This window comes from Amblyomma americanum, chromosome 9 (genome assembly GCF_052857255.1).
Source record: "Amblyomma americanum isolate KBUSLIRL-KWMA chromosome 9, ASM5285725v1, whole genome shotgun sequence".
Classification (NCBI taxonomy): Eukaryota; Metazoa; Arthropoda; class Arachnida; order Ixodida; family Ixodidae; genus Amblyomma; species Amblyomma americanum.
In genome coordinates, this window is record NC_135505.1 from 107,715,776 (window position 1) to 107,742,559 (window position 26,784).

Here is a 26,784-nt window from a genome sequence, read left to right on the forward strand (position 1 = left end):
AACGAACTCAGTGCTAGTGGAGAGTTGTATGCCATTCAGAACAAAATTGGAGCTGTTGTGCCCAGACAACCAGCCCGGATTCCAAATCTACAAGATGCAAAATTTCTCCTGCGAACGCCCTTGGACAAGCCTAGTGCTGCGCCGCAAGGCAGAGCCCGAACACTCCCTTGGCAAGCCGAGATGCTGCGCCGTCAAGCATCGGCGCCCTATGGAGAAGCATCGGTGAGTGACATGTTCATACGTGCAGCAAATTACTTGCTAGACAGCCAGGTGCCGGTTCTCTTTTCCCCCTGGAAGTCACCGCGTGCGGCATACTTGAAGCGGCTGGCCAGCACGGTCGCTGGTTCGACGTCTCGGACGGCCGACAAGTGCTGGCTTTGTATTGGACCACTTGAGTGACAACCGTTTCTCGGGGCTTTATAAGCCGCAACGCTGCCGCCTGGAGAGCACCTCCGATCCACCGATCCCGACCTACAGACAGACCAACCCATCGTGAGCTGAGTGCCGCTTACGCGGGGAGTGAGATGTGTGACGTGTTGGAGTCTTGCTGGACGTCGCCGTGCGAGAATACTTGCGTTTGCTGTTAGCTCTCAGCCCCCGACGTGATCTTGTCCTGTATAATAACCTGTACATAGTGTATAAAATCTCTGTTGTTATTCTCACCGACGCCTGACTCAGAGGCTGTAGCAGATCGCAAGCGGCGCTGAGAAAGAAGATCTGTGTTGTGCAACAGAGAACGACTTCGGAAACCGACCCGGCCAGCAACGTCAACAGCCTACTCCACCGTCTCAGCAGCCGCGGCTACCGGGACGTCCAATAAATGTGGACCTTCCGCCACAACTCTTCACTACTGACTTGAGAGCTGGTAACGCTGTCACAAAACGGTGGCGAGCACAACGGGGCCACCTAAATGTCGCAACATTGGTGGCAGCGGTGGGATCCCAATCACAACAGAGCATCCAGAGACATATAAGCAGATGCACACTAGAGGACAGCTGCCACACTCATGCAATAGGCCACAGTTTAAAGCTGCTGTTTTTCCGCTGTTTATCTTGAAGTCCACTGATGGGCATAACTGCTGCCTTTGCGACTCCAGCATTTTGCGTGTCAGATTTTTGCTTCGATAAAGCCAGATCTGAAGTGCTTGTTCACAGCATTGCTTGAATTCTACAGTTTACCCTGCAGGTTCAGTGACTTGAATATTTTTATTGCTTCCCAGCTGTCATCATGCAAGGTGTAGCTGTTGGCTAGTGTCCAATGCGTTTGTATTGCTGCCATATTTGGGGTCATCCAGTGAATATTTGATATTGCCACTACTTCCTTCTGCTTAGTTTTGCTTCAGAAATTCCCACTTCTTGTGTACATGTGCTGTCAAAAGTAATTGGAAGTGACCTTTGATTTAATTTCTTTGAATAGAAACAACAACAGTAGAAATTTATTGGTGCTTTATGTAATTTAGATGATCACCACTAGTGTGCATATACCTATTCAAGGATGCATGCAATTAAAGCGTTGAAGTGAATTTTTTTTGCCAATATTGCCTTCCATTTACTTTTAACAACATATATAGAGTGTGAGCCATGTTTTTTTTGTTTTAAATCTTTCCCACTTGCAGACAACGTTTGCTGTTGTAAGATTTTGTCAAGACGACAGTGTAGACGTGGTGCCTACACACTGGCTTGAGGGAGACCAATGCCTTTGGCCCCATAATCAAGGGTTCGACAGAATCCTGTCTGGCGAGGGGGAAGCATATTGGAAGCACAAGAAACATACACTCACCAAAGAAAAATATTTAACACATGACGTTTCGAGACCCGTACGGGTCCCTTGTTCACAATGAGGATGGGCGGAATGGGCCGCTACTTATAAGCGGACTTGACTGCACAGTGAGTAGGCGTAGATATCGGGGAGATTCCCTCTCGTCCTGTTGATAGCATTCTTGGTCGTCTGTATGTAAAATGATTCGAGAAGTAATCGTGAAGATAAAGGTTTCTTTGTTTCCAAGATTCTGGCGTTCTGCCAGTCAATGGAGTGCTGCATCATTTGGGCATGCTCTGCAAGTGCGTTGGAGGAAGTGCGACCTTTCTTGACGTCATTCTTGTGTTCCCTTATTCTTCTTTTAAAATCGCCCGACTCGCCAATATATGATGCATCGCAATCCTTGCAGGGGATCTTGTATACAACGCCGGGGTAACATGTGCGCTCTAGGCGGTCCTTCACGTGACACAGCTGCTGTTTCAGCTTGCTGGACGGTACGTGCGCAATTCGAACGCCGTATTTGGCAAATATTCACGCCAGAGCCTCACTTGTACCCTGGGAATGCGGGACAGTCGTGCGTTTCTGTTGCCCAACAAACTGGGGCTGAGCAGGTTCCTTACAGCGGCGTTCTTGATTGTTTAGCATCTGACGGGGGTAGCCATTATTTTCAAGGTCGACGCGAACTTTCTGCTGCTCGTAAGAGAGAAGGCCAGGACTAGAACATAGACGACCAGCTCGCTTGAGCAGAGCGTACACGACGGAGCGTTGGTGGCCTATGGGATGGGCAGATTTAAAATCGAGGTACTTGCTGGTATGTGGGGGCTTTCGGTATACAGTAGAGGCGAGCCCATCAGGAGTGCGGAGAACGAGAACATCGAGAAAAGCAATACTTCCGGCGGCTTTTTGTTCCATTTTGAACTGAACTGTTGGTTGAAAAGAGTTGAGGTGGTCTAAAAAAGGTTTGGCATCCTTGCGCTGAATTACGCAGAAGCAATCGTCCACATATCGTAAAAACAGCTTCGGACGAGTATGAAACGATTGTAGGCCCGAACTTTCAATACACTCCAGCGCGAGGGTGGCACAGGTTACGGACACAGATGCACCCATGGCCGTTCCAAACACCTGCTTGTAATATACGTTGCTGAACACGAAATATATGTACTGAAGACAGAAGCTTAAGAGGCGGCACAGATCAACTGCTTCAAAAGGCGTACGGGATGGTAGTGATGGGTCTTCTTCCAGTGCCCTTTCACAGCATTCAACAGCGAAGTTTACTGGAACGCATGTGAACATCGATTTCACATCGAACGAGACCATAATGTCTTCGTTGTCAACCGCCACGGCCTTCAGTTTAGCAACGAAATCAGCGGAATCTTTCACGTATGTTGGCGTACGTCCAACAAGAGGTCCAATAACCTGGTGCAGATACTTGGATAGGTTATGCATTGGGGAACGCGTGAAATCAACTATCGGCCTGAGTGGTATGTCCGGTTTATGAATTTTAGGTAAGCCGTAAATAGCGGGTGCTGAGCCGTTATGACATAACGAAGTAAGACGGAGTCTAGTAATAGCCTTATGAGTTTTTAGAACTTCAATAACGCAATTACACTTGCCTCTGTGGCTTGACAAAATCTGGCTTTTAATGACACAAACTTTCAAATATGTTGTTTGCTTTTGCAGGAGATAGGAAAAAAGACAAGAATTTCTCAGATTTATTGTGAACATTTCGACCGGCACTCAGCCTTTCTGCATGTGTGTCTGTGTGTGTTTTAAAGCAGCACTTGTAAATGCGAAAAGAAAATGAATAAGTAAACCTTATGCAGCTTGCCTCTTTAACCCTAGCACTGGTTGTAATATTCTGGCTTTGATGCCTTGTTCAGCTTAGGTTATCAATTCAGAAATGTATGGCTTCAACCTGGTAAGTTATTCCTTGGTCTGTTGTCAACCCTTCTCCTAGAAATCTGGTGTGTGTGTTTTTAATGGGCTGACTGGCTTGTATAGCTAATAGAATACACTGGTTAAGAAAATGCCCTTCGAATAAGTTTTTAGATGGCTACTGGGCACTGAAAAAATCCTTCACATCATGTGGCTTGTGCTAATTACTAGAGAAAATGTCTTTTTTTCGCAGAAACGAGAAGACAACTGTACAGGAAGATGAAAGGCCACAGGAGAGCCCGTGTACCTTCACCCTCTTTTCATATTTTCATTCTTCCAGACCTCATGAGTACCCTCAGGCAGTGCTCTAGTCATTGAATTGTTCTGTGCAAATTTTCTGCATTCTTTGTTTTGCATGTCCTCATTGAATTGTAATTTGTGTTTGAATTTCTTGGGTTCTTGGTTTTGCATTTTCTCAGGATGCTTCCTTGCTGTGCATTCTGTATTTCAATTTCTGCATTCTTTATCTATATGCTATATTTTTCCTATTTAAAGTTGAATGCCTTTGTACGAACTTTGTGCAAATTGTTTGTTTCACCTTGCTGTGTGTGCACCTGTGCATGCCTATCCCCATTTATTATTAGTCATTTCACGTTGCTGATTTTGGCATTTTTTGTATGTTTTCACCCCTAGTATAAAGAGACAATTTTATGCTTATGCAGAACTGCATTATTATTTTGTCTTTTTAATGTGGAGTGCTTCCTTTGCTTTTTGTATATGCTTTTAATACATATCTGCAATTTTAGTAGTGCAACTCAAGCATTTTAACTTTGCCGTGTACACTGTTGAGAAAAATTTAATGATCTACAGTTTACGAATTTTGTTTCCTAACATCGTATATTGTTATTGCTGAACCTCCCAAAGAGTAGCTAATTAACTGATGGCCGTTCACTGCAATTTGCTATGCTTTATGACAAAAAACTGATTTAGTTCTCACCAACTAGTTGATGGCTTTAATGCCTTTCAGAATGACCAACAGTAGAGCATCACTCCCTTTTTTTTAATCATTGCATGTGTTTGGCTGGAGTGTTTTTTGTATGTTTTCGTCCTTATTATAAAGGGATGATTTTAAGCTTGGGACAAGAGCATTATTATCGTCATTTCCATGCTATTGATAGTGGCTTCCTGTGCTTTCTGCATTTGCTTTTAAAACATGTCTCCGATTTTCAGTTGTGCAAGTCAAGCATTTTAAAACGCTGCAGTGTACATTTTTGAGAAAAATTAAATGATCTGTAGTTTACGCATTTTGTTTCATAATATCATGTATTATTATTTCCGAACCTCCCAAAGAGCAGATAACTAATGGCTGTTCACTGTGCAGTGTGGCATGCTTTGTAATAAAAAAGAACTACAGTTCTTGCCAGCTAGGCGACAATTAATATTGAATGACACTCGTGCATCAATTTACTTCACATCATAACAAAGCAGACACCAAACACTGCAGCACTCCCAAATTATTTTATCACATTTAAGGTTGCAAAGAATTCAACACTTGAAAACGCAGTGTGGGTATGCAAGGGCATTGCAGCTAATTGTAGGCCCATCTGGTGAGGTGATTTATATTTTTTTGTCTGATAGTGGTGCATTTCAGACAATTCTGTTGAGAATAACAGGTAACAAACCGATAATTTTAATACCTGCAGGAGATAAGCAGTAGTGGTTTTAATAAATAGTAATAAAAAAGGAAGTAAAAGATTTTTGCTAGCCCCGGCATCTGCCATCGATAATGAAGGACCTGAGCTGGGGCAGTGGAAATAAAAAATAGCAGGCAGAATGGAGAAATGAAATGAAAGAGGTGAGGGGACAGGGAGACAGGAGATTCCATAGCCCATTTTAGGCATATTATCCTTCTTTGAGATTTTTACCAGATGTCTTGCAAAACACTGTGTACCTTAAAAAAAGTGGTTGCATTAGCTGAGCTAGAAGACAGCTACAAGATGTATCAAGACATATAGAAATGTCTTTCATATCTTGCAAACATCTAGCAACTGTCGGAGGGGGGGGGGCAGTTCATACATCTCTAGGACGACATGTTTTGGGCAAGATGCCTTATAGACGTCTGGTAGACTGACTGATGTTTCGTAAAAAACCTTTGAAATGTATAAGATTTGTCTTTTAGACTTACACAAGATGTCTTGCAAGACACCTTATAGCTAAGAAAAGTGGGTGCATTAGCTGAGCTACAAGATGGCTAAAAGATATATCAAGACGTCTGAAAATGCCTTGCAGCTCTTTTCAAGACATCTTTTAAACGTTTCACAACTTTCTCAGAGGCCAGTTGAGACGTCTATAAGATGTCTTGCTTATCTTGACAAGAAAGCATATAGTTGTGCAGTAGATGGGTTGGTGTTCACTGGGGTGGTGACCGGGCCATATTTGTGCACATTGCCAAACTATGTTAACAAGGTTTGTTTTAATTTTTCAAAATGTGCTACGCACTATTGCACTGTGGTTGGCCCTGCAATGCTGACGTTGAGCCATTTCTGAAAGTCCTACAGTGTGGGTGCCGCCATCGACCTGTCGAGGCTGAGATCACATTCAATTTCAGCCATTTCTTTATTGCTTGGATTGTATTGGCAGATTCCCTGCTTTACACCTGTGCTGAGTTCTCGTGCTCAACAAACTTTAACTCGAGTAGTTTTTTCTTCTTGCCGTATGCTCTGTTTAAAAAAATTCAATTAGTGTTGCGAGTAAACATCTGTGAGATTAAAACAAAAAGATTAAACAGTCAGTGAGCGGCTTAATTATTTAAATTGTGCAGTGAACAAAGTGCACCAGAAAACGAGTCGCCGAGCTTTCAGTGCCAATGATTTTGACATCAGAAACAGAAGTGCTTGTCAGTCAGAAAGTGCAAGCAGAGAGCCGGCGCGCCTGGCAGTTCAACGTTTAACAATAACTGCACGCTATGCTGTAAGTGGTATGAGGGCAATTCCAGGGTGCAACAGCCATATGATTCAGTCTGTATTTGTCGCCAAATACTTCTAACAGTCCTTGCACTGTGTTATAGTATCTGGTTACCACAGTCCAGGCGTTCGCATTGCAGTCCATATTACATGACAAAAATATGCGGGTCCCAATGGGCTTTGCGCATTTAAACCCTGTCAGTTGACCAAACAGCAAGTTCCATGGTAAGGCATGTATGCTTTGATAGTTTCATCTCCAGAAAAACAGTCCATAATTCAAGCCATCATATTACAGAGCGGATATGAATGACGCATGGCTGCATACAGCAGAATGTGGTAAATTTTTCAGTTCTGCTAATGTCCCAAGCACCAAACTATTTGACCATTTCTATGACTAGCAAGGGTTCCTAATTGTGAAATACATTATGTACTCTCACACTGCTTAATTTCTGTGGCCCAATTTAGTTCCTTCCAAATTGGTACGGTTTTTGGAAAGCATTCCAGTGATAGCCAACGTTTCGTTTTTCGTGACATACACTTGCACCTTAGTCTCTGAGAAATCAAATCAAATCAATATTTATTCATCTCTGTTCAGCATATGAGTTTTCCTGTCCAACCTAAGCACAGAGTGCTTGTTGGTTGTTCAAGCAGCATGGTGAATCACCGAAAGTGTACAAAAAATTACACACAAAATAATGACATTAGGCACACTAGTACATGTGTACTATGCAAATAATAAGTAGTATACCTACATATTGACCAAATAGGAATACAACTCGAAAAAACGAGAACCAGAAATGAACAGAGGACATCATAACAGCTTGAAATCAGCCATATCTAAAACAAATCTAAAATGTGAAGCAAAACTGAAAACAGAATACAGTGTGCAAGAGGCCATCAATGATTCATCTGCAAGCATTGGCATCATATTCTTATTGCTTTAGTCATTATACATTTAGTTTTGAAATTGAAAAACTCTTTGCCAAGTTCATTAAATATTTGTGGCACATAATATCTCCTTATTTTTTTCCCACAATGTGCAAAGCATCGTGGCTTAATATAAGTTTCTATCTTTCTTAAGGCAACGTTTTTCTTGACGGGCATTTTGAAAGCATTTGTAAAGTAATGACGTGTGAGCACTGTGTAATAAAATAGTTCCCGCATTTCTAGTACGCCTAGTCCTGTATTTTTCCTCCTTATTAACCTCCTCCAGCATAGTGCCGTAAGTTATACTGTTTACAGTTCTTTTATATAGGCGATTTATGGCTCCCACTTTGTGATCAGAGCCAGTTCTATACAATTTTAGGCCGTAGGTTATAGAATCATCTGGCGCCTTGAATATGATGCACCTTAGGTGCATCGAAGTCTTACCTCTGAGGTTGTACATCATCGTAGACACGGCTCTAAGCCTGTTATATATATACAGCACATGATTATTCCATGTTACATGCTCATCAAATATTATTCCAACATATTTAACTGAAGCCGCAAATGGTATGACATTACATGTGCACGAATCACAATGAGAGCCATGTGAGAAAAGTGACTCATTAGGGGCATTCGCTTCTGCGGGTTTCTAAAACAGAGCAGCTTCATTTTTTGTTGATTGAAATATATTGAATTTTGGGCAAGCCAGTCTATCACCTTGCACATATTCTGCTGAAACATTTTGCTCCCAGGATGAAGATAAGTGAATTCTAGTGCTAGTGCTGTGTCATCTGCATACTGAAAAATTCTTGACATCAATTTAAAAAAACCTACTTCAGAGACGTACGTATTGAATCGCAATGGGCCCAGTGTACTTCCTTGAGGAACACCAAATTTGATCACCTTATATTCACTGTATTTGTCATCAATTACAACAGACTGTGATCTGTCTGTGAAATATCTCTGGAAGAATTGATGAAATCGTCCCCTGAAACCCATGTTTCCTAACTTTTGCAACATTAACGTGTGATCAATAGTATCAAAGGCTTTTGATAGGTCTAAAAATTGCGCTAATGTAAGGTGGTTGTTTTTATTGCGGTGTTAACGTAATCCAAGAGTCCTAAGAGTGTAGTTGTATTCTGGTCATTTATGAAGCCGTACTGTGCTGCGTTGTTTAAGGAATGTTTCTCACAAAAACTGCATAACGGATGCTACATATTTTCCAAAATATACGCAAAATCAGATATAATAGAAATTGGTCTGTAGTTTGTGCAGTCATTTTTCTTTCCACTTTTATACACAGGCGTCACTATTGATATTTTAAATTCTCTCGGCATTATCCCGGTCTCTAATATGCCGTTTAGTATTTTGAGAATCACACTTCTTAATATGCTAAAGTTGCAGTACAGATTGCGCACACGGATCTTATCAAAGCCTGGTGGCTTGAACATCTTCATTTTACTTACGATGTTCCACAGCTCAGCCTTTATTAACTCTGGAAGGTACACAATTTGTGCGCATGTACATAACGGCTTGTATTCTAGACGTTTTGTGCCATGAGCGGCGCAGCTTATCTGTCGCGTGAATAATGTGTCGTTAAACAGTTCACACAATGACTATGTTCTTCCTTGGGAAAGTTTTTTTCGATAGTCTCCTCAATCGTAGCCTCTTTGAATCAGCCCATTAAATTGTTTGCTAATTTCCATGTCTTTTTTCCACCGTGCCTGTTCTGTGCAAACTGCTGGGATAAGTATCTTCTTTCAGCCAGTCGTTTTTTGGCTGTTACCAGATTTTGCAATGTGCAAAACTCTTGCCTAAGTGTGGCGTTTTCAGGGTCCTTTCTAAGTTCTGCCAAGCTTTATCCTTTAAATACCATAACTCGATGATATCCTGCGTTATCCAGTGGTTGTCGGGTTTTCTTTGTTTAATTTTTACCGATTTATGTGATGACGCGTATATTAGGTGGAACTTTGCAAGAAATTGGTTACGCAACGTAATGTGATCTAGAGAAACAAAGCATCCCAGTTTGTGTTCTGAATGGCATTGTCTACATTCCTGTTGTCTAAAGTTTTGGTTATGGGCCTTATGTTTGCATTGCCTTCTTGGTTACAAGTTTCTGTCATGATTACAAGTGTCAGCAAGTTATGATCTGCGAGTTTCATTTTAATTACTCCTGAAGAGCAGTGTTTGTCTGCCATGCGGACAGCTATATGGTCGATTCATGATGTAGCTATCTTGGAACCTAAAAATTCCTCTCTAGTGCATTTATTAATAAAGTTAACTAAGCCAAATTCAGCCAGTAGATCTAGATAGTCTCTGACTACCCTCTTTGACTCTTGCATTATATCTATATTTAGATCTCCCGCTACAATAAACTGCTTCTGATTCATATGTGTTTTACGAGTTAGCAAAGTTCTTCCAGGATTAAAATAATGTTCTTGCTGGGTTGTCTGTATATTGCACACACAGTATAAGATGTATTCATTTTGTTAAGCGAAACAACCATTTCTACGTGGTCTATGTACACCTGAATTTCGTTTGACAGCCAGGTATCCTAAAACACAATCACCCCTCCTCCTTTTCGGTTTTCTCGACACCAAGTGTAACGAGAGTACCCAACAAGGCTGTAAATGTTTTGTCGGGTTGCATCTAGATTAACCTCTGTTAGGACAATTATGTCTCCTTTCTTCTGCCAGCTAATTACATAAGCATATAACTGATCCCAGTTTTTCCTTATGCTGCGTATGTTTACATGCAATAAACTTAACTCCAGCGTCAACCTTTCTTCTTTTAAAAGCAGGTTTACATGAAAATACCACTAGAAAAAGGATAGAACTCCGCAATTAGTCTATTTTTCAATATCACTTTTCCTTGCAATGTTTTTTTTTTATTGACGACATAGTGCAGGCAGTAAGGCCCAAGCAGGAGTGGATTACAGAAACAGATCACAAATTGAGCAAAAATACAAAAATGCAAACAGAACACGAGCAGCGGGAAATGACATGAAAAGGCAAAAAACAAGCTAACACAACAAGCCGAAAAAAAACTAACAATATTCGCTTATCAGGTCAAGAGACCGTACACACGAAGCTGGTAAGCTGTTCCAATCACTGATGGTTTGCGGAAAGAAAGAGTGCTCAAATAAGTTAGTCTTTGCAAAGTACGGGGTCAGAGAAAGGAAGTGGTAGTGTCGTGTTTGTCTGGTGTTCTGTAGTATAAGATACGGTGAAGAATTTATTCCAAGTTTACTGTTAAATAACAAAAATAAGAATTTCAACCTAAGAAACTTGCGCTGGGACTGAAGGGTTGGTATTAAATTCGACTGCATAAATGCAGAGACTGAAGCAGTTCGATTGTATTGCAAAAACATGAATCGCACACCTTTCCTTTGGATCCACTCAAGTGCTTTTATGTTAGTGACAGTATACGGATCCTATACAATGCATGCATATTCCAATTTAGTCCTTTTAAAGGTTTCGTATGCCAGTCTCTTAACCTGAAGTGGTGTATCTTTTAGTTTATGGCGCAACAATGTATATGTAAGGCAGACGAGCAGTGTTAGAAATATGAGTGTTCCAGCTTAAGTTGTTTGTTAATGTAACACCGAGATATTTATATTCGTTTACTTGAGTAATTTTTACGGAACCAAGAAAGAAAGAGCATATGAATGGATTAAGTTTTCTTGTAACACGTAGTAGGACAGTCTATTCAAAGTTAAGCTTCATGCACCATCGATTACACCACGCGTGGATATTATTAAGTGTTTAGTACTGCCTGATCGTCAGCTAACCGGATCTCATTGAAAATAATACAGTCATCAAAATACATGCGAATCTGTACATCTTCATCAACCACATCTACAATGTCATTGCAATATATCAAAAATAGCACCAGCCCACGCACACTGCCCTGAGGGACACCAGATATGACGGGAAAGCACCAGAATCTTCTTCGTTAATAGTTACGTACTGTTTGCATTGTGTTATTAAATACATTGATACCCAAGCAATAAAAAAATCTAGCAGTCCTGTCAGTTGAAGTTTCTCAATTAATTTATCATGGGGTACTAGGTCAAAAGCTTTACTGAAATCCAAGAAAATTAAATCTACCTGGCCGGCCCTATCCACGACAGAAGCAAGAAAGTGAAATATGGTGACTAACTGAGTAATCATAGAAAATCCTTTTATAAAGCCATGCTGCTGTTGCGACAGAATGTTATTTTTTGAAGAAACTTTGAAATGAGGTTAGCCACGAAGTGCTCCATGAACTTGCAAGAAGAGCATAATGTAGATATAGGGCGGTAGTTGGATAAAGAAAGTGGGTCACCCTTCTTCAGGACGGGCACCACACGCACAGTCTTCCAATCATCAGGTATGGACGCAGTTCTAATTGAAGCTTGAAATATAACTACGAGAAATTTTCTCAGTGTTTCAGTGAATTTGTGAAGGAATACGCCTAGTATACCATGATGTCCCGGTGAAGATTTAACTTTAATTCTGAGCAGCATGTTCAGCACTCCTTCATGCGAAATCAAATCAGTGACACTCGGGAAATGTGATGGGAATGTTGAAAATGAAGGTTCAGCGGGCGTGGAGAAAACACTGTGAAAATATTCCTTAAAGTGTTCTGCAATAATTTTGGGATTAGTGATTACTGCACCGTTATGAGATATTTGTTGCACATGCCTTTTGCTTTCCTTCATAAAGTTCCAGAAGCCTCGAGGATCCTCAGAAATGAAGTTCGGGAGAGTAGTGTTAAAATAAATACTTTGCATGTATAATGGCGTTGGAAAGAGCTGTGCAAGCTTTGCAGAAAGCCTGTGATGCTGTTCTTTTCTTGCGTAGGCATTTGGCCTTCCGTTTTAAATGTATTATATGCCGGTTCATCCATGGCATATGTTTGGCCGTTTTCTTTATTTTGTCAGGTATAAAATTACTCAAACAAAAGTAGCATAAATTCTTAAATTTGTTCCAAAGAACGGCAGCAGCATCATCAGAGAAGTCAGCAAACTGAGAATCTAAGTAATCTAAAACGGCATCATCGTCAGCATGCTCAAAATCTTTCACTATTTTAACCACTGGATCATTTTTTACAGATTTGGGAGCAAGTGATAGGCAGATACCTTTTTATGATCGGATAAGCCGGAATCCACGACACTTCATAATCATCAAAAGCAGGATGAAGAAAAACTAAATAAAAAATGGAACTAGATGAATTGCCTACAAGTGTAGGCTTACTGACAATTTGAACGAGATTATTCTCAAACATGATATCAAACATAGTATTTGAATCAATTGCAGAGTCGGCACTGGAAAGCAAACGCTCCCAGTCAATGCATGGAAAGTTGAAGTCCCCAACCACTAACATCTTATATTTGCTATAATGTGCCATATGATCCCTTAGTTTTATTAGAAGATCAGGCATCAACTCTGGTGGTCTATATACTGCATACAATAAGAGGACATGCCCAAATAGTTTCACATTTAAGCATAAACATTCTATGTCATCTAGGTCAGGAAGACGAACTGTTTCTATATCTAATTTCATTACTACAGCTATTCCACCACCCCTGGTGGTCTTGCCTTTACGATAAATTTTGAACACTGGAGGAACAAAATCATCGTTGATAGCAGTACTTCCTTCTTCCCGCCTGGCAAAGATTTTCCCACTGCGCATCCAGACAAACTTATAGCCCTGCTGTTTGTCTCTCTGTCTGCTCTGCCAAAACAGCTTCTTTAGTGCTCGTGTCAAATTTTCATTTATGTAGATGTTATCAGACTGCAGTGCATATTTCTTCGAAACCCAAAGGTCAGGATCAGCCAAGTCCTTAAATCTGACAATGATTGGGGGTATCTTATCTTTCTGCTCTTTTAGCCTGTTTCTCGCACGTTTGAGTTCGTATTTGACACCAGTGTGCAAAAATATGGAATTTTTAGTACATGCATAATTCAGACACACTTCTTATATCAATGAATAGTAAGTGTCTTTTGCAATAAAAGTTGAGTGAGGAGACAGCAAGGAGGCCTGTTTACTTGACAATGACAACCAACATTTAGAGATGACATCAAAAGTGTGCATGGCCTAATGAAAAAGCTACAAAATAAAGGCAATTATAATACATAAAAAGACTGCAGTGTGCTAGTTTGAATAGCTGATGACTTAACCTGCACCTGATCTCAGCGATGTGAGTTTCCCTGTTATAATTACAAAAGATCAAATATATACTGCTAAGTTATAGCTTCTCGTCCCGTATACTTCGCTCAGAGAATTTCGCGATACAAATTGCGTGATCATTCTGAAATCGTTATTATAATGTATAGCATAAATTTCACTGGGAGCACTCTTCAAATAATAGGAGGCAAAAATCTTAGATCGTAGTAGAACAGTTACAGATATGGGTGGTCTTCAGCGAAGTCTAGCCGACTAGTGGTCGAACGAGTTGTGTGACGATCGCGGTGAGATGCCTTTTTTCACATTCTGAAGTAGAAATAGTCGTTTCCCGTGACGCTGTTTTAAAAGCTCACCTGTGGTATTGCAAAGTTTGTTGCGAGTTCGTTCGCGGATGTCAGAATCGGCCATGCCGAGATTCATGGCTTTCACAGCAGATCGCGGTTTTACCTCCAACGAAAAAACAGCTAAACATGTCTTGGGTGAGCCACAATATCAATGTGTGTGTTTATTCGTATGGCAAGATAACATGTTGTTTTGATACGGCACATGCCTGTGCTGCCGCACGGGCAGCACTGACGAGCGCGCCAATCAGAATGCCTGAGTCATCTGCTCGGTCGCAGGAAGCAAACTTGATCGTACAACACCTCATCCGCAATGCCCCCTTACGAGCCCATGTGCATGGTTGCAAGGACGCATGCGTATGCGGAAAAATAGATCGTACAGCAGCCTTAATTGCACATTTCACCCCTCCACTTCAACTTTGCTGCTATGTGCATGCATCCATTGGAAAGGTACAAAAGCTGCCACCAGCATCTTGCCTTTAAGCCTTAGCATAGCTTAGTGCAGAGTATCATGCAGTAGCACTACAATGGGCACTTAAGGTCCTTACGTGCTGAAGCCATTTGACCTAAACGCCTTTAGCATAAATTCCTTCTACCTGAAGTCTTTACCAGGAAAGCATTTACCATGAAGGCGTTCACCCTAAAAGCCTTACAAATAAAGGCATTTACCCTGAAGGCCTTCACCCAGGTGCACCCTTCACACCTGTAGGTTTCCCACAACCCAATGCACATGTGGACTACCTGCCACAAAGTACACTTCAGGGACGTACGGAAGTAAGCATGCCTGCAATCGGAAAGTGCAGCTATTAGGGCCACCACACTAAAAACTTGCAGGAGTAGTTACCAGTGTGTAAAGTTAGATTCAGCAACAGCTTTTTGCTGTGGTGAACATACTTTGTTCACTATATTTAAAGCGAAAGCTTTAAATGCCTCAGTTTCAAGGTCACGTCCGCAAAACGTGTCCGTAGAAAACGGTGTCATGTGACGTCACAGGTCAACGTCAAGCAAAATCACATGATCGGTGTTATATGTTGTGAGCGGAACTTGTGAGTGGTGTAATATGTCGTAATGAAAATGATGACTATGAGTGTGATGTCATAACAGGTCACATGACAGTGATGTAATCATAACATCATACCAAGTTACGTGACAGATGATCGCAAAGAGTTCAGACCACATGACAAGTAAGCTACGTGCCCAAATCCTCACTCCTTAATCTATGAAAGTAGATCAAATCCCAGCTATGGCACCACTGGCCAAGCTCAATGTGGTGGCAGCACTCCCAACTACATTCGCACCAAAATTTTGAGCAAGCGTTCATCCTACAGTGTTCTGGATGGTGTCATAGTATTTGGCTTTGCATACAAATTACAAGTTTTAGTTAACTTGGAGGCTAGCTTGGGGGTTCTGACCAATGACATATGCACTTTTATTTGCATGCTTTAAGGTGCGGTTGAGGAGTCCACCCAGATGTGAAGATGTGAGAGCTACTGCACCCTTTCTTTTCCTCAAAAGACATGCTTTGGTATTAATGCATTCCTCCATGCAAGCCGACTTAAATGCCCAGAAAATTTTGTCTTCTCTGGCAGCGCTTTCTACCACTCAGTGTAGTGCATTGCCATGGCACACTGCACTGATGCCGTGCATGACACTGTTGCATGTTGGCCAATCATTGTGACACTAAGTTAGGCCAACTCTGCAGAACTGTGAAATGTGTCTTTAACAGCTGTTGCTCCATAAAATCTATCTTGTGAGCTTTCAGCTTTGCAATCAGTGAAATTAAGCCTTTAGGAATATGGAGCAGCCACAAGGAATACATTGGTCTGCAATAACCCCATTGTTTCAGCAAGGAAGAAGCAGCGCAGTGTTGATGTTCCCTTAATGGATCGACTGACCTTCGAGGGAAATCTTTTTTGGTGTGAGCGCCTGTACATGGTAGGGGCCATTGGTGCTGTGCCAATACTTGTGGCGGCCACCACGTACTCTGTCTAACCGGACCCCTGCAACAGGTTGATCGGAGAAATTTTCAGCTCCAGTTAGTCATTGAAGCTACTCCTGCATCTTCAGTACACTGCCCAAAAGCACAATGCACCACTACTTCATACCTTCCTGTTTGCAACGACACAAACCAAAATGTGGTTCAGGAAGGATGAGTATGCAAAGCTATAGGCAAATGCCACAAGCTGCGTGCCCTAAGAACATAGTTCTGAAGTTATCATTACATGCACTGAAATCTATCAGCATTGGTTCACTTTGCACACTGAAATATGGCCACAGGTGCCTTAAACTGAAAACAAATTTGATGCTCATATGTGCTCCCGACACCTAAAACAGTGCCTGTTCATGGCACTTGGTGGTCAGGAACTCATCGAACAAATAAAGAAAATAATGAAATAGTTGATTTGGCAGCACACCACATTGCAATGGGCAAAACTAAAGATTGAACCGAGTGAAGGAAGAAAATAGCATAAAATTTTTCGTTGTTTCTTTTTGCACCACAAGAACATTAGTGCAACGAGGTAGACACCCGATTGCTTTCTGCTATGTATTTTTGGCTGTTGCAAACATGAAATGAATCATCATTCCAGCTGCTAAACACTGGAGCTGGCTGGTGCTGTTAACTCTCATGCCTGCAATCACTCCATCTTGCGTTTGAAAATTTCAGTGCAAGACCTAACGTGTACTCTTACATCACTGCTTATTCACCTTAATCTGTACCCCTGTCCATCTCAAAGGAGAAATTGTAGACATCTCCATGCAACTTTTTTTTCATTTTAAGAATTTAGTTTGTCTCTTTTGACTATATTCATGTTTGTTTCGCATCAAAAGACATTTATTTCTGAGAAAATGCATTAAAAACTAGGAATTTCTGAGTGACAGTGCTCGTGCTACTAGTCCATGATAATTTTTGGGCTATGCCATTTCCCATTTCAATCCATTCCGTCCATTTACCAGTTTTCATCTTTTGCCATCATTCCAGTCCCAGCTTGGAAGAGCAACAAGACAAATGGAATCATTCCAAATTCGGCACTGGCACCAACTCTGGCCCACACAGAACCAAGGTGGACAACTTTGGCAGCTTGCTGCAACAGCAGCAGCAGCAGCAGCAGCAGCAACTATAATGGGCACCATCAGTGCTGTTCCAAGAGACAGGGCCAGGTGCATGACAAGTGGCTGCACAAACCCCCCAGGCCCCCACTGACAGATATGTGAGAAGGTTTAGAAAGTATAAACAGATTGAAAAAGAAACACCACAGGCACATCTCACAGGGCAACAAGATGCATTGAAGCAGATGAGGACCCCCCCCCCCAATCCCTAAACTCTTGCTTTCGGCCAGCAGTTTAAAGCAGGGACCAAAAACGACAAAGGAAAGAGTGAGAGGGTGGAAGGAGAAGGGAAGAGAGAGGTAGTACAAGAGACGGCATCGGTTCTGCTTGCAGAACCAACAACCAGCTGCCGAAAAACAAGCATCTGGCCCTGCGCCAGTTCACGACCGTTCGAGGCCCCACTTCATTTTCCTTCTCTCCCCTGGTTCTCCAAGAAGAGAAAGAAAAAATGGGAGAGAATGTGGCTGACATCAACAACCCCTTCCCTGACTGCAACACTGAAAAAAAGGGCACCTGCTGAAGTGGCACTTTGTTGTCCAATTGTTTCTGCCCTATATCTTGCGCTCTGCTCTCTATCTCATCCTGCTGCCCACTATCTCAGGAATAAACTCTTAAAATCTGTTCTGCACAACTGTAGTAACGACCATAATTCACTTACAGCATAACGAACTGCACAGGAAGTAGCTGGACATGCCACAGTCTCAGATTGCAAGTGACTTCAGGCTGGTGCAGCCGGCCATCAGCCGCCACAGACCCTAGGGGTGAACGCTGCCCACCTGCAGTCGGTGTGCGAACAAAGAATTAGCGTAGTTTAGTTTATGAAGGCTTAACGTCCCAAAGCGACTCAGGCTATGAGGGACGCCGGAGTAAAGGGCTCTGGAAATTTCAACAATCTGGGGTTCTTTAATGTGCACAAATATTGCACTCTACACGGGCCTTTAGCATTTCGCCTTCAGTAAAATTCGACCGCCACGGCCGGCATCAAACCCATGTCTTTCGGGTCAGCAGCCGAGTGCCACAAAATTACAGGGCACTTAAGACGATCTACGCGCTGTGAATGCGAAACAATTTGTGTGTCATTGTGGGCTACTGTAGCCGGACACAACTTAAGTCTGTAGTGAAGATCCACCCACTTTCGGGACCACCGAACAGGACTCCTACAAGACATAAAATAGTCAGTTGTTAAAACTTTTCTTGTTACTTAAACAGGGTGCTAATCACAAGAAAAAATTGATAAGCTCTAGAATTTTGATAATCGGCTTGCTTAGTAAAGTAAAAAGTTAAAATGCTAATTTTGTTTACTGTCGGGTCTGGCTAATGGAGTAATACAGGACGCAACGAACCGCGTACGAGTGGTAAATTTTTTTGAAGTTGTGATGTCATAAGGAAACATGTACAATTACTTTCGTGATTCTTCAGAAAACCTTTTAAATTTACTCAATAAAATGTCATGCGTTTCTTTTAGATCTGCATGTAATTTTTGTCCAGTTTCAAAACTAATTGGCCACTGCATTGTTATAGGAACAAGGGTAACATCCTTTAAAGGAAACACTGTAATGACTTGCTTTATGAACTCCTTGAAGAGGCTGTTTAGAAACCCTTTTGAGTACACTCGTTTCACTGTAATGTGCTCCTTTGGAATGCGTATAGAATTTGGGTACAATGTTTCAATAACTAATTGGTCACTCCATGGTTATAGGAATGCGGGTAATGTCCTTTAAAAGAAATGCTCTGACTTGCTTTAGAAACTCCTTGAGAATTTGATTAGAAATCCTGTTAAGTGTACTCATTTGATTGTAATGCACTGCTTTTAAATCTGTATAGAATTTGGGTACAGTGTTTCAATAACTATTTGGCCACTGCATGGTTATGGGAACATGGCTAGCACCCACTAAAAGAAACACTGTTACGACTTGCTTTAGAAACTCACTGAGGAGTCTGTTTAGAAACCCTTTTGAGTGCACTCGTTTTATTGTAATGTGCTGCTTTTGAATGTGTATAGAATTTGGGTACAGTGTTTCAATAACTAATTGGCCACCGCATTGTTATAGGGACACGGCTGTTCTTTAAAAGAAACACTGTAACAACTCTATTTTTAACTAGTTAGAGGAACTTTATAGAAATCCATTTCAATGCATTCATTTCATTGCTATGTGAAGTTTTTGTCTCTGTATAAGATTTGAGTATTGAGTTCCAATAACTAAATGGCCGCTGCATTCCTTGAGTTCAGCTAGTGGCTTTCAGGAGACGAACTGTAATAACTCTTCAGAAAGCTCTTCAGGAATTATGTAGGAATCCTTTTTCACTTTATTTTTGTTGCAGCGTGTTGCTTTTGAACCTGCAAAAATTCTGTAAATAATTTGGCCACAGCATTGCTATGGGATGGTGTTACACACTGATCTCTATTCCCTGGTGGGAAGGAAAAGGTCCCGTAATTGCATGACGTAACAACTGTTAATGCTGGAAGCAAGCAAGAAATACAGAGCAACAGTACACCATATGCAATCAAGTAACTTTATTTCACTTAGCAACTTTTACTGCAGCTTATGGAATTAAAATTTTGCAGCCCCTGGCAAGCCTCAGTAATTTGCAGCAATTATGATGAAAATTGGTAGGAGGTGTGGCATGTAAGCAGCAGCAGCTCAATTTATTTTGGGACACGCAATTTTAGATTAAAATTATTTTCCACAACAGAAGTGCAACAATGATCACATCTGCAAGAGAGCATATTTTCATGAAAAAACAGCAGAGTACCGACTCAAATACTGCCTAGCCTTCCCCATTGAATACTACTTCCTATGAGCCTGCCTTGATTTTGAAACATTTATGCCCCATATAAGGTGCAAAATGCTAGTTGGAGCCACAGAAAAAGGCTAGCTGCATGTTCATTCTACGAGAATTAAGTTACAAAACACTATGTACCTCTATTTAGCATTCTGAAAGGATAGAATATCATTTACAGCTGTCCAAGGACTGTGAGCATAATAAAGAAGTGAACATGATTAAGGGATCAAAATTGTTTTGAAAAGCAAAAGCGAGATCTGCGCAATTAAACTGACCTGTTATTGAAAGAGTACAGAAAATTAATTTTGGCGGCATGTTTTCTCCTCTACAATGATGCAGAAGACACTAGTATGCATGAATCACCAGGTGGTATAATTTATAAGTGATTTTTTTCTGTCATGTAGTCTCTGCTTCGATAGCTGAACAATGAATGTGACGTTAAACTGCTTCTAGGTCACGTGAGGCATGAAAAAACAGCAAATCGCTGACATTTCTTGCCATTCTGGCTGTTGAGACCGGCTTCCTTTAGCATCGCAGCAAATTAAAATGACAAAGTAGCGATTATATCGCAGTTTCTTCCTGTCTCCCGTGACCCATGTGCAAACTTTGATGTCACAGTCATCGTTTGGCTGTTGAAACCGGAACAGCATGAGAAAGAAATTCGATTATAAATATTTAGCTGTCGTACCAGAATACCACATGGTAATCCATGTAGGACAATGCCTTATGCATCAGTACAGAGCAAAAAAAAATCCCCCATAGGTAAGCTGTCTGTACTTCATTAAGTAGCAGAAATAAGAGCAAGACAAAATCGTCTCATGAGAATGCAAATTCCAAGGAGTACCCAGTAGCTGATACTGAGCAGTAATGAGCCAGTTAACCATCACGCATATTACGGTTTACAAATAGCTGCATGTTGGTTGCCATTTCAGTTCTGACCGGTTTGCACTGCTTTATATAAACCACAAAAAAGCTTTACATCAAATCCATGTCTCTGCCCAACAGAAGGCCTGGTTTCTTTTATTACTTATACGTCACTTGTCTTTTCCTGCACTGCTTCGCACGTACAGCTTGGTCCACCCATAGGGAATAGAGGGCGGTCAGAAAAGCACGCTTTAGAGTTGGCTGTTCTGCAGTCCTTTTTAGGTCACAACATAAGCTGTGAATGCCATCTGTTACAGCCCCCTTCACTCAACTACTGCAACCAAAATGCAACTAATTTTATAATGCTTTCCTCAGCTACGTTTAAGTGGTGCCTGGATTCACAATAGGCAGCTTGCTTCTAAAAATGTAAGAGATCAGAAGCAGGCCGCTAAATTCACTCCTCAAGAAAGGTATGATGTGCTGTAGTAATTATGTGAACGAAAATAAAAATGAGAAGAAAAGCCATATCCAAAACAAATATTTTGAAACCCAATCTGTTTAATGTTCATTGCATTCTATTATAGTAAATATTAAGGAGGATAAATGTGCTGGGACATTAACCAACTCAATGCACACACTTGAAATATGCAAATGCTTGATATGAGGTCTGCCTTGCTGGTGTAAACATATTTAGTTTGTAATTCACATCTTTTCATTGACCACATTATTCTGAAAATAAAAATTACCAAAAGGAGGCAGTTAGTTCATGACGTCACTTCCAGCTATTCTTTGGATGCTGTTGAGAGAAAACTAATGCCAACCAATATTTTTAACTTTACACAACGTTTCTTTTCAGGACCAACTCGGTCTCTTCTTCAGGGGTGACTAAGGTGTGCCAGCAGCAGCAGCAGCGGGTTGCAGCCTTCGCTCTGCCTCTGTTAGCACGTGGCGCAGTCCACTAACGTAAGTGGAGGGGAGTGTTCGTGGAGTCCTATTTATTGCCAAATTCAGATGGGTCTCGTACATGGCCACAGTGTGGAAGCAGGTGACAAAGCGCTTGGCCAACTGTGCGGTCTGCCGGTCGAAGACTGGCCGAACTCTGTCCTTGAAGAAGGGACCAAGTTGGAACCGAAACGCTGGGTAAAGTTAAAAATATTGGTTGGCGTCAGTTTTTTTTTTCAACTATCCCAAGAACCCAACCAGACGGACTTCCGTTGAAGACGTTTTTGTTCAAATCATTACGCCTTGACTTACGCCACCAGACAGCACAGTTGACCAAGCGCGTTGTCACCTGCTCCCGTTCTGTGGCCACGTACAAGACCCACCTGGAATTTGTGGTGAATAGGACTCCAGGAAAACTACCCTCCGCGTACGTTAGTGGACTGTGCCACGTGCAAACAAAGGAAGAGCGAAAGCCGCAATCCGCTGATGCTGCTGACACACCTTAGTCACCCATGAAGAAGGGACCGAGTTGGTCTCGAAACGTTGGGTAAAAATAAAAATATTGGTTGGCATCAGTTTTTTTCTTTCAACTATTCCAAGAACCCAACCTGATAAACTTCCATCGAATATGTTTTCTTTCATTCTTTGGATGTGATCTTCATTGTGCATATCCCGCAGTAAAATAATTCGATTGCATAGACACCAGTATTTTCTATCACAAAATGTGGTGACGACTTGCGGTAAGCCAATGATGTGACCTGGCTGGCAGATTATGAGGTGTCATTCTTGTGTGTGCAAAGATGAGGAGGTACCAGGTAGGTGCAACCTATGCTTGCCAGTCTGAAGTTCCCACATGTCTGCGTATAGGCCAAAGAAGAAAAATCGGTCAGTGAGACTGAGCACACAACTGCTTTCACACTAATGCAAACAAAAGCAGCAATCAGATCAGTGTTTTTAAGCAGTAGCATTCTGGTCATCTAGCTTTGAAAACAATGCTAAAAGCACACAATACAAAAGTACACCTTCAAAATAAATGCAACGTATGTACCCTTACAAAATAACTGTAAACACCATGCAGCTCTGAATGATACCCTTGCCATATTTAAATATTTCATGACAATGAATAGTACTATTACATTAGCCTGTAATTATATGCTTCTGATACATAACAATATTTATTGTCATCGTAATGCATGACATTCGCAATCGCTAGTGCTCAGAGAACTAATTTACCTTCTGTGTTTTACAAGTGACCGGTCAATTGCAGTAAGGAAATTAAGGGTGGTGGCAACTGTGAGAACAGCTGTCACTCAACCTCTGTAGCTGATAGGCTGCACACAGAGCATCTACATCTGTGTCTCTCGGACTGGTGCCTCAAACACAGTAATTGCACACACAAAACATTTGCCAAGACGGCGATGCCGACGACCCCCTTTGTTAAGGAGGAGAGCACTTAATGAATTCTGATCCGGCTCCATTTAGAAATCTTATCGCTTTCCTGCTCCACTAACACTAGGTTGATACTGCTAAAAAAGTTGTAAAACGACAGTAGGTGTATTAACAACGTCAAAATACTTTTCAAACTACTAACCCGTAAAATCCTTTGCCTGCATTTAAATGACTCTTTTCAGTTACAGGTACATTAAGAAACTCAGAATATCTTAGCGTTCTAGTGGCGAGATCAGTAAAGCATTGTTTCAGTTGCTGCAGAAAAGCAGTGAAATTACAGCTAGGTGAATGAATCAGCACCAATACCACAAGAACGACAAAACACAATGTAAAATAGTAAGCTTTTTACGGCATGACGCTACAGTGAGAGTGGAAATGTCAATTACACATCTCGGCAAGATTTAAGTGTCAGTAGTTCTCTCACTGAAGAACTCTGGCGAAACTGCCTGTGTGACCATTGCACACCTAAAGTCCTTTGAAACAAAATTATTTCAAAGCGCAGTTGAAAAAACATTATGCACAGTTTGCGATCGTGCAACCCAATGTGAGTAATTAAAAAAATGAAAGCATTCTCAGCACAGTGCAGCGCCATGATGGAAGGTGTAAAGGTATGTTACTATTTTTTTTCTTTGTAGAGGTTCATTACTGTAGTTCGAAGTATGCCTGAAATGCCAAAACATAAACCAATCAACCAAATTCATTGCCCACTAAATGCTTAATGCTCTATGTGAGCGAACAACGCCGGGAAGGAATTCAGAAAAGTTATTTTTGTGGCGAAAGTCATCAGCAGCATTTCTTGCGCGTTTGACGTGCACAACTCAGACAGCTGTAGCTACACTGTCATTCCACTTCCATGCTCAGAACGGCTGCGTACTGTGCGCATTTGTAACGTGGAATAGGCAGGCCATGTTTTGTTGAGCTTGGAATTACACTCTCACACACACACACACACACACACACACACACACACACACACACACACACACACACACACACACACACACACACACACACACACACACACACACACACACACACACACACACACACACACACACACACACACACACACACACACACACACACACACACACACACACACACACACACACACACACACACACACACACACACACACACACACACACACACACACACACACACACACACACACACACACAAAACTAAACGCCAGGAACCACTGCCACTGAGAAGCATACGTCGTTCCAACACAGTGCTTTCCACGCGTTGGTCCCATTCATCGCCATAATGAGGCCAAGGATATCATGAGATCAAACACGTGCAACTATACTCCATATCGCAACCTCTTCGCTGCGAAGTTATAGGCGCGAAGCGACGGTGTCCATGGCTGTGACTGGCCCGCGGTTGGGTGAAAACAGCGCACTTGCGGAAGCCGTTGCGCAGAACTCGAACTTAACTGCACTCCAAAGAAGTTGTGAGGAAACACCGAGAAGCATTTGCACCACTTCACGCACCCCACCACAACATTTTGAAAGAAAATTTCAAGGACTCCACACACATTCGTAAGCATTCACGCCAGGTCGTTCTTTCTTCCACGTTGTTGCCGGCGTTGTCACGGCGTGGTGCAAGGCGCAATACGATGTCTTCCGGTATCTTTAGAACAACTTCAAGCGCTTCAGAACGTCTTTCGAAGCGCACAAGTCGCACACCAATTTTTTAACACATTCAAAGATCCACAGCACGAAGCGGCCACGCAAGGCGCTAAACGAACGTTACTAGACAAAAAGCACCATCCGAAACGCAACACAGCAACAACAAGAACATGGCGCCACAACTGGCGACTTTGGACTGGGGACGACGTCGACCGAACGTCGCCGTCGCCATCTCTCGGCAGCCAACCGATTAACATCTCTCTGGAGGGAGGAGCAGCGCTCCGCGGAGCGCGGAGTTGCCAGGCGCAGAAGGTACGGAACACGTGACTTGCGTATTTTTTTTTTTTTTTGTAATGCAGTTTGGAGAGGGAGGGCGCCTCCTCTCAGAAGGAAATGTTGTAGATTGACTTGAACGCTCGGTCAGAAGGTATTGGAATCGCATAGAAGTCAATCCTTGCATTAAGAAAGTAATTCAAATAAAAGCCGAAAGGAATACTATCGGGGCTTTGTTAGTAAGTGAAGCATACTTGAAATGCGCGTTTTTGACGCGCAGTTTTCAGTGCCCTAGTGATGTCGTCCCCAACACAGGACTGGGCGTTGCTGTGAGTAATAAGGCTGCACGTCTACGTTCTTACCAAGGGAATTCTTTTAGTGTGAGGTTTTCCGTGATCATTAAGGCGGAACCTCCGGAGCGAGGCGCGGGCTCCTACGGAGTCCGCGCTGACCTTCGCCATTGCTCGGATTGGGTCAATGGGCACATAATTTTTGGTAGTGGGGGACGGTCCGGTACTGTCCCCCTCATTAACAAATCAAAAGATAGTGCGGTTTAATTACTATTCAATGCAGTTAACGACAGGAAGCTGTGGTGTTCGGGCACGGTGTAAGAAGGTCTTAGGTGTTAAAACTGCACGCATGCGCCGGCAGAGAGTGTGTACAGATCATGTTCGCCCTTAGTACATGCGGGGGCGTCGCGGAATGGCGGACGCAGTTTGCGCGGATTTCGGTGCCGTTTAGGCTGTGTTTTGCGCTGCCACAATGCGGCACAAGGTCGTGTTATAGGCACCGTGCACGATCAAATTTTGCTACAACCAGCTTTTAACGCGAAAGCGTGAAGGGCCCCGTGTCGCAGAAAAGGCGGCGGCCATGAGCGAAAAATCCCTGAAGCATTAATAAATAAATTATTATTCATTTGCGGTCCTTAAAACAATAATAATAATTGGTTTTTGAGGAAAGGAAATGGCGCAGTATGTCTCATATATCGTTGGACACCTGAACCGCGCCGTTAGGAATGGGATAAAGGAGGGAATGAAAGAAGAAAGGAAGAAGAGGTGCCGTAGTGGAGGGCTCAGGAATAATTTCGACCAGCTGGGGATCTTTAACGTGCACTGACATCGCACAGCACACGGGCGCTTTAGCGTTTTTCCTCCATAAAAAACGCAAAACCAATATTGTTTTCATTTTCATTGCAATACGGTGCGGTTCGGGTGTCCACCAAGATATGTTTGCTTTCCTTAAATCCTCGAGGTAGGACGTCACGCCGAACGCACGATGGCGTTCCATGGATCCCTTGGCAACGCTACAACATGCTGTTGCGTCCTGCTCTTCAAGACGCAGCATAAGTCCTTCAATTCTCTTTCATGCTGCGGATTGGGGCCAGGCGCAGTGGTCGTTATGCAGACGGGCATAGTGGCGCTAGCCGACTCCAATGCATTGTAGTCGCGGCCCGTGTATGTACCTACACAGTGGCTGCAATGTGTTGGTTGTTGCGGTGGCAGACCTGAGGGTTCCAGCCGGTTGCAGAGGCGAGTGCTTGGTAACCAACCGCAGATCGACCTGCCAGAGTTGTCCGCACCACTGAAAATTGTTTTTTTGGGAGGGGGAGGAAATGATGATGATGATGATAATAATAATAATAATAAATAATAAATAATTGTCTTCTTGCGGAAAGGAAATGGCGCAGTATCTGTC

The 26,784-nt window shown here is 42.2% G+C and overlaps 1 pseudogene across 1 annotated transcript in view; it reads right to left on the reverse strand.

The window, feature by feature from the left end:
* LOC144104006 (steroid hormone receptor ERR1-like) overlaps nt 1-25,023 on the reverse strand; it is a 40,596-nt pseudogene extending 15,573 nt beyond the window's left edge. The window contains exons 1-4 of the transcript XR_013308404.1: nt 24,723-25,023; nt 22,492-22,590; nt 17,802-17,919; nt 15,931-16,035 (exon numbers count right to left, since the gene is read on the reverse strand). The product of XR_013308404.1 is annotated as a steroid hormone receptor ERR1-like (transcript). The remainder of the gene's footprint in view (nt 1-15,930; nt 16,036-17,801; nt 17,920-22,491; nt 22,591-24,722) is intronic.
* Nucleotides 25,024-26,784: the final 1,761 nt, after the last annotated feature.